The sequence below is a fragment of the Schistocerca nitens genome, chromosome 6 (genome assembly GCF_023898315.1).
Source record: "Schistocerca nitens isolate TAMUIC-IGC-003100 chromosome 6, iqSchNite1.1, whole genome shotgun sequence".
In the NCBI taxonomy this organism is placed as follows: Eukaryota; Metazoa; Arthropoda; class Insecta; order Orthoptera; family Acrididae; genus Schistocerca; species Schistocerca nitens.
Window position 1 is genome coordinate 663,385,635 of NC_064619.1, and position 7,657 is coordinate 663,393,291.

General features: G+C 59.8%; 1 non-coding gene and 1 pseudogene across 1 annotated transcript; both read right to left on the bottom strand.

The window, feature by feature from the left end:
- Window positions 1-1,294: 1,294 nt before the first annotated feature.
- LOC126191603 (U2 spliceosomal RNA) lies at window positions 1,295-1,487 on the bottom strand. Its single transcript, XR_007538379.1, has one exon. It is a non-coding gene; the product is annotated as a U2 spliceosomal RNA (small nuclear RNA).
- Window positions 1,488-2,248: 761 nt separating this feature from the next.
- LOC126191695 (U2 spliceosomal RNA) lies at window positions 2,249-2,421 on the bottom strand (annotated as a pseudogene).
- Between the last annotated feature and the right edge of the window lie 5,236 nt (window positions 2,422-7,657).

The window sequence follows — 7,657 nt, forward strand, 5'->3', positions numbered from 1 at the left end:
CGGAAGCCACCTCGGGAGAGGGTAAGGAGGGTGGAGAGATGGAGACCGGGCGGGACATGGGAGTATAGGCGCGGCAGCGGGCGGGGGTGGGAGAGGATCGGGGAGACGAGCGGGTGAGGAGGATCAAGTTTACGGGAGGTGTAGAGGATTCGTATCCTTTCGAGGAAGAGGAGGAGGTGGGGGAAGGGGATAAGGTCATACAGGATCCGCGTGGGGGAGGGGAGACGGATGCGATAGGCAAGGCGGAGAGCATGGCGTTCAAGGATTTGGAGGGATTTATAAAAGGAAGGGGGGGCGGAGATCCAGGCTGGATGGGCGTAACAGAGGATAGGGCGGATGAGGGACTTATAGGTGTGGAGGATGGTGGAGGGGTCCAGACCCCACGTACGGCCAGAAAGGAGCTTAAGGAGACGGAGTCGGGAACGTGCCTTGGCTTGGATTGTCTGGAGATGGGGAGTCCAGGAGAGACGACGGTCGAGGGTGACGCCAAGGTACTTAAGGGTGGGGGTGAGAGCGATGGGACGGCCATAAACGGTGAGATAGAAGGAAAATCCGCAGTGGAAGGGCCTAAATGCTTGCAGCGTGTGCGCTCCACATGTGGGAGTGACACACGGTGGTACGGGCCGATATGGCAACAGGCGACCGTCGAAAACATCGCAAAAGCGAGTGCCGGAAGGAACGACATTTCACGAGAGCACTCATCAACAGCCCAGTACTAGCCTCCATGTCGAAGAGTAAACTGCGACTCCCATTTGAACGCCGCTAGCTGCCAGGGCAGCGGAGAAGCCGTGACGCCGCCCCACAGCAGCGCCAGGCCGGCGCGAGCTAGACCGTCGCGAGGCCGGCGCGAGCTACACCTAGCCGAGTGCTTACATCGTCCACCGCCAACTGCATATGTGTGTGTGTGTGTGTGTGTACACACGTATTCTGCGTGCGTGCGGCGGCGGCGACGACGTTCGCGAGGAGCTAAGGTCATAACTCCAAAAAATTTATTTAAAATTATCTGTGGCCGGACCATAAGAGACGCCAACGAGGCATCCGAAGGCACTGTCCTGTGCCCCCATAAATTACCAGCCTAGTGTAATGCGGCTGCAAGAGCGGTCAAGCACACAGCAAAAAAAAAAAAAAAAAAAAGAAAAAAAAGTACTTAAGATAATCTAAATTAATTAAAACAATACGTGGTGTGTAAGCAGCTAACTACTGGGGACATCGACATCTACGACAAGTTTTGTCACCAGCTGAATATCTGATCACTGCAGAATATTAACCCATTTCAGGCTATGTTTTAATTAATTTTAGGTGGGCCGATCCCGGCGGTACTGCAATGCCGGGCCAACCCGCGACAGAGGTGGAGCAAGCCCCTAGCACTCCGTCATGAGCCAAAAATGAGTTTAATATTCTGGTCCTGCGATGCAGGACGTATCAGATACTAAGCTGATAAGAACAGATACTACACTTTGATCTTAGCCAAAAGGCCGAGAAGCGATAAGGAAAATCCGCAGTGGAAGGGCCTAAATGCTTGCAGCGTGTGCGCTCCACATGTGGGAGTGACACACGGTGGTACGGGCCGATATGGCAACAGGCGACCGTCGAAAACATCGCAAAAGCGAGTGCCGGAAGGAACGACATTTCACGAGAGCACTCATCAACAGCCCAGTACTAGCCTCCATGTCGAAGAGTAAACTGCGACTCCCATTTGAACGCCGCTAGCTGCCAGGGCAGCGGAGAAGCCGTGACGCCGCCCCACAGCAGCGCCAGGCCGGCGCGAGCTAGACCGTCGCGAGGCCGGCGCGAGCTACACCTAGCCGAGTGCTTACATCGTCCACCGCCAACTGCATATGTGTGTGTGTGTGTGTGTGTACACACGTATTCTGCGTGCGTGCGGCGGCGGCGACGACGTTCGCGAGGAGCTAAGGTCATAACTCCAAAAAAATTATTTAAAATTATCTGTGGCCGGACCATAAGAGACGCCAACGAGGCATCCGAAGGCACTGTCCTGTGCCCCCATAAATTACCAGCCTAGTGTAATGCGGCTGCAAGAGCGGTCAAGCACACAGCAAAAAAAAAAAAAAAAAAAAAAAAAAAAAGAAAAAAAAAGTACTTAAGATAATCTAAATTAATTAAAACAATACGTGGTGTGTAAGCAGCTAACTACTGGGGACATCGACATCTACGACAAGTTTTGTCACCAGCTGAATATCTGATCACTGCAGAATATTAACCCATTTCAGGCTATGTTTTAATTAATTTTAGGTGGGCCGATCCCGGCGGTACTGCAATGCCGGGCCAACCCGCGACAGAGGTGGAGCAAGCCCCTAGCACTCCGTCATGAGCCAAAAATGAGTTTAATATTCTGGTCCTGCGATGCAGGACGTATCAGATACTAAGCTGATAAGAACAGATTTTTATTTTCCGAGATAATTCTTAGTTACAATCTTACGAAGTATAAATTTAAGAAAAGAATATCCATGACTCTATACAATACGAGTTTTACAGGTTTATTAAGTTTAGATAAATTTAAGAAAAAAAAACGGTACTAACCGTACTTAAGTATTTGATCACTATTCTAGTTCGTGGGTTAAGCCCACTACTTAAATATCATGAGGCCGCGTTAGGCGCGGATACTTAAGTATATTACCTTAAGATTAATCCCGCGGTAGGCGCGGCCTTACTTATGTCAGATCAGGGGTAGTTTGGACCTAATTTAGGAGCTATTTTATGTTTATTTGATTCATCTCCATGCCCTGACAGCGCACTGCACATGCACGGCTGCCAGCGGCTGGTGCGCCACGCACGCAGGCGGGTCACACTCAGCCGGACTTCTCCCCTCTGTCCGCCTTGCGGCGGACGTCACTGGGGTGTCGTGGCAGGAGGGTGTTGCTTCCCACGCTGGCTGGAGACTGCCGGGCAGTAGGCACACGTACGGCGCCGCCCAGCACCGCGCCAACCGAGGTGGGGGCCATATTCGGCGGCCACCACGGAGGGAGGGGCACTAGGCAGCACCGCACGCACCGCTACTGACTCGGCACTGCTGCAGTGCGGCGCGAAGATGGTGTAACGCCGCAGGTCCCGCGTCGTGAAGGAGAATCTCGACACCGACGACACGAAGGCACCGACCTCGAAGTTCTCCGACGACTGCAGTCTCGAGGGTCTCGCAGCCTGACGTCAGAGCGTGCCACAGTCTAGGGGGACACATACTGGCGGTGGCCAGTGATGTGTTCAACGTAGATGTCGCGGGACCACTTGATGGTGTCGGACACCATCAATCGCCGCATCAGTTGGCAGTAGCGGCTGGCGATGCCTAGGTGCCGAAGCACCGCATCGTTCTGGCGGTCCCACGCCCCCAGACTGCCGACAACCAGGGCGTCGACAGTGACGGAATAGCCGCGAGCGGCTAATCCGCGCGCAACGTCGGCGTACTTTATTTTCTTCAGTTGCCGAGCGTTGTCGAGCGCAATCCGCCTATTCTCGAAGGGGATTGTCACATCGACGATGGTCACAGTCTTCGCGGCCTCGTCAGTTATTACGAGGTCCGGACGCAGCCCACTGCTGTCCCCTATGACGGCTTGGTTGATCCTGATGTCAGGAACAGCAGTGTTTCCTCTTCTTGGTCGCCCAGCGACTGCTGTTGCAAGGCGGTTGAGGACTGCGTTGTGGCGATACTGCAGGGCTGCTGAGTGCACCATACACGCGTTGATTACGTGCGGGAGCGTCTCATTGTTGTGGCCACAGCGTCGGCAGGCTTTGTTGTTGTTTGCCCGCCCATCAAAGCGGCGACATCCGTTCAGAGGCACGACTCCGAGTCTGGCGCGATGTATAAAGCGCCAGTCTGCGAAGCGGGTGTATTTGCCTCCCGCTATGAAGTGGTTGGACGCTGTGGACTCCCTGGTGCACTCGAACACCTTCCCCTGGTCCGGTTTTCTGAGTAGGATGTGGCGCAGGCGCTGTCTCAGACACTCGCGGAGCGTCCGCGAGAGAAGACGTTTGGCGCCCCCTCCCACCCGGACATGCTCGACGCCAGTGTTGACGGTGCGTCCCACGCTGTCATCATCGTGTTGCGGTCCATCGCCGCCATCTTCGAGGTGTCGTGTAGTCCCAAGCGCCGTCCTCTCCGTGGCCGGCTGCGTCACCCCTCCGATGCCGTCGTGTTCCGCGTCGTCAGCGATGGCGGGTCGGCCGCCGACCTCCACCTGCAACTCAGACAACAGTTCACTCCAGCGCCAGGTGACGCCACGCGGCGCTAGGCGCCTTGTGGCGTTCCTGACGCGTGTCCACAGTGACTGGATGTCACCTCCGTCACGTGCGAGGTCACCCTCAGTGCTGCCGCTAAGGTAGGTGGCCAAGTCGGCTCGACTTGGCTCCCTCCCCAGCCGGCGGCGCGCGGCCGTAGATAGAGTGGCCCAGGCGATGTCGCGGACGGTGGTGTCGTCGCAGTGCAGCATGCGGAAGCCGTGGACGATCGTTGAGATGTCCGCAGCGTCCGCGAGCGGCGTCAGGCCGCATCCTCCCTCTCCCAGCGCGAGGTACAGCTGTTCAGTGGACGCACGCTGTGGAAGGAAGAGCCATGATTTGACAGCCGCTTTCACTGCCTTGTCAAGTGCAGATAGCGGCCCCTTGCGTACCGCTCCGCCCCGCATGACAAAGTCAAGCCTGGGAAGGAGGAAGACACGCACAGCGTCAATCTTCTGCCAGGGAGCCAGCAGGGAAGCGTCCAGGTGCTGCAAGTCGCGTCGAATTGCCGCGATCGCATCCGTTGGCGTCTGCGCGACTTTGTACCCGGTGGGGACGCCAAGATGGAGGTAGGCGTCACCCGCACCGAGCACGGCTGGTTCTCCCCCTTGCAGGGCGAATACCGAGCCTAGTGTCTGCCGACGGCGGATGTGAAGCGTGGCACACTTCGACGGCTTGAAGGTAAGCCCGGCCCACGTCGCCGCCTCACCCACAACATTGAGGAGCGTCTGCATCGCCTCTGAATCCCGCGCCAGAAGCACGATATCGTCCGCATACGCCAGTGCACTCACACTGACGCCGCAAAGCGGAATACCACACTCATTTCTGAGCGAGGTTGCGGCGCGAAGTACCGGCTCGAGCGCGAGGTTAAAGACGATGGGCGACAGTGGACAGCCCTGCTTGACCCCCGCCAGGATCTCTATCTCCTCCGTTAGTCCGTCAGATGTACGGACACGGGTGGAGCAACCATCGTACATATCGGCAATTAGCTGATGCAATTGCTCTGGTAGTCCCATCCTGCTCAGTACTCCAAGGAGGTGGGCGTGAGGCACTGAACCGAAAGCATTCGCCAGGTCAAGCCAAGCAAAGCATGCTTGGCCTCCCCTGCGCCTTGCATCATCAATTGCCGTCTGCACAATGAAGTTGTGCTCATAGCAGCCTTCAAACGTGCGGAAGCCCTTCTGTTCCGGAGAGAGCAGGTTCAACCGCTCTGCCCAGAGAGAAGTGCGGTCCGCAACGATTGCAGCAAAGAGCTTAGAGATGGTGGAGCTCAATGCTAAAGGCCGCCAGTTCGTCACGTCCGAGACGTCCCCTTTCTTGTGGATGAGGACGGTAGTGGATACTTTCCACTGCACCGGAGTCTTCCGCTCATTCCAGCAGCGCGAGAAGATCTTAGCCAGCACATGGCAGCCAGGATCCTCACGTCGCAGGTCCGAGTAGGTGACTCCGTCTGCCCCAGGAGCAGTATTGCTCGCCTTCTGGAGCCGCTGTTGCACCTCCGCGGAGGTGATCAGCGACAGGACCTCCTCGCTGACATCAGGAGGCGTGGTGGCGGCAAAGTCCGGGACAGCAGCTGGTAAATCTGTAACAGAAAAAACAGATTTAGAATATACCCCCTTAAAGTGCTCCGTGAGCACGTTGCCATCGATTTGGCAGTACGGCGACGTCTCGCCAAGGACGCGCTGCATCGCCTTGCGCCGGTCCGCGCGGTACAGCTTCTGAATCTCAGACGCTGCACTCGCGTCGTACCGACGCTCGGCGGCCGCCGCGCGCCGTGCGCCACGTCTACCGCGCTGCCCACCGCGGCCGCGTGTAGGGGCAGGAGGAGGGGGATTGGCAGCAGCGTCGGCGCGGCCCTGGCCGCGGTGCGCTGCTGCTGGTGGCCCATCCTGTCGATCTCCGGCTGCCTGGCGTTGTGGCTTCGTCTCGGCGATCTCGGAGATGAAGTCCTCGACGACCGCGACGAATGCGTCCCATGGTTGGTTGTGGACGCTCTCCAGGGCCGCCAGCCAGCGCCGCTGCCTCTCCGTTAGCCGAGCGTCGGCCGGGGGAGGGGGGGGCGGAGCTGCCTGTGTTGCGCCCTGTTCGGAGGGTACAGGAGGGTCTGTCAGGTCAGGTGGAGGACGGGAGTTTTGCGGCGGGAGGTTGGGACTGGGACGGTCGTTACGACGTCGGCGTCTCCTCTTCTTGCTGCCATGTGTAGGAGACGCAGCTGCAGTCCCTCCGCTCACGTCGCGCCGCTCCGTCGTCTGCGTCGGTGGTGGTGCCGTGCTGCCATCTGGTGTGGGCCGCGCAGCGCTGCTGTCGGTCGCCGCGCCGATGACAGGTGGCGCAGCGGTAGCAGCAGGGGCCGGTGTAGCTCGCGCCGGTCTGGCGCTCGGGTCGGGCGCACTGCGGCTGGTGTTCGCCGCGCCGCCAACAGATGGCCCGGCGGTCGCCAGCGGCCCGCCGCCGGCGCAAGGAACACGAGGTGTAGCTCGCGCCGGCCGACCTGGCACGCCGGCTCGCCCCGGGCCGCTGTTACGCGGACTAGGTGCACGGCGGGTCGCTACCAGATGGCGCAGTGGTGGTTGGCGGAGCCTGCGCCGGCCGGGCGCCTCCAGGTGTAGCTCGCGCCGGCCTGGCGCTCGGGTCGGGCGCACTGCAGCTGGTGTTCGCCGCGCCGCCAACAGATGGCCAGCGGTCGCCCGCGCCCGGCCGCCGGCGCGAGATACACGAGGTGTAGCTCGCGCCGGCCGCCCAGACGCGTTTGCTCGCGCCGGGCCGCTGTTATGCGGACTGGGCGGTATAATGCGCCGTCGGTCCGGGGGCGGTGTTCTCCGTCCTGCAGCACGGCGTCTGTCCCTCCGTGGGGTGACTAAGTGCCACTCGTTATCTGAAACTGAGGCTGTTTGTTTAGTAGCACTCCCTGCCTGAACGGAGACGGAGTGACGGGCGTCACTCGACGTGGCCGCCGGCAGGGCAGAGGAAACGCGGCGCGTGTACGTCTGCGACCGCACAAGCACCACACCGCCCGGTACATCCGTCGGGCGCGCGTCCTTTGGTGTGTCAACCAGCGGCGCGGCTGCACCGTGAATGACACCACCACTGGCCGCGGCGAGCGAGGCAGCCTGCCTGCCACCGTCCACCCGCATCGCAGAGCCACCTGTTGGCGGCGCAGCGAATGCGGGCGGCAGTCCCAGGCCGGTACCCACACTCCCGACAGATGGCGGGCGGGAGGCGCCTGCGGCAGCCGCACGACGTGGCCAGCGTACACCACTGGGTACAGAGACCGGCGCGGGCAGCGGCAAGCCGCGGCCTTTGCCGGACACTGCGCCTCTGGCCGGAGCGACGCGTTCGGCGGCAGGCGTCGGCAGCGTGCTGCCTTCACCTCCCGAACTTGCGCTCGGCACTCGTGGCGACGCGGTTGACGTCGCGGAGCGTATCG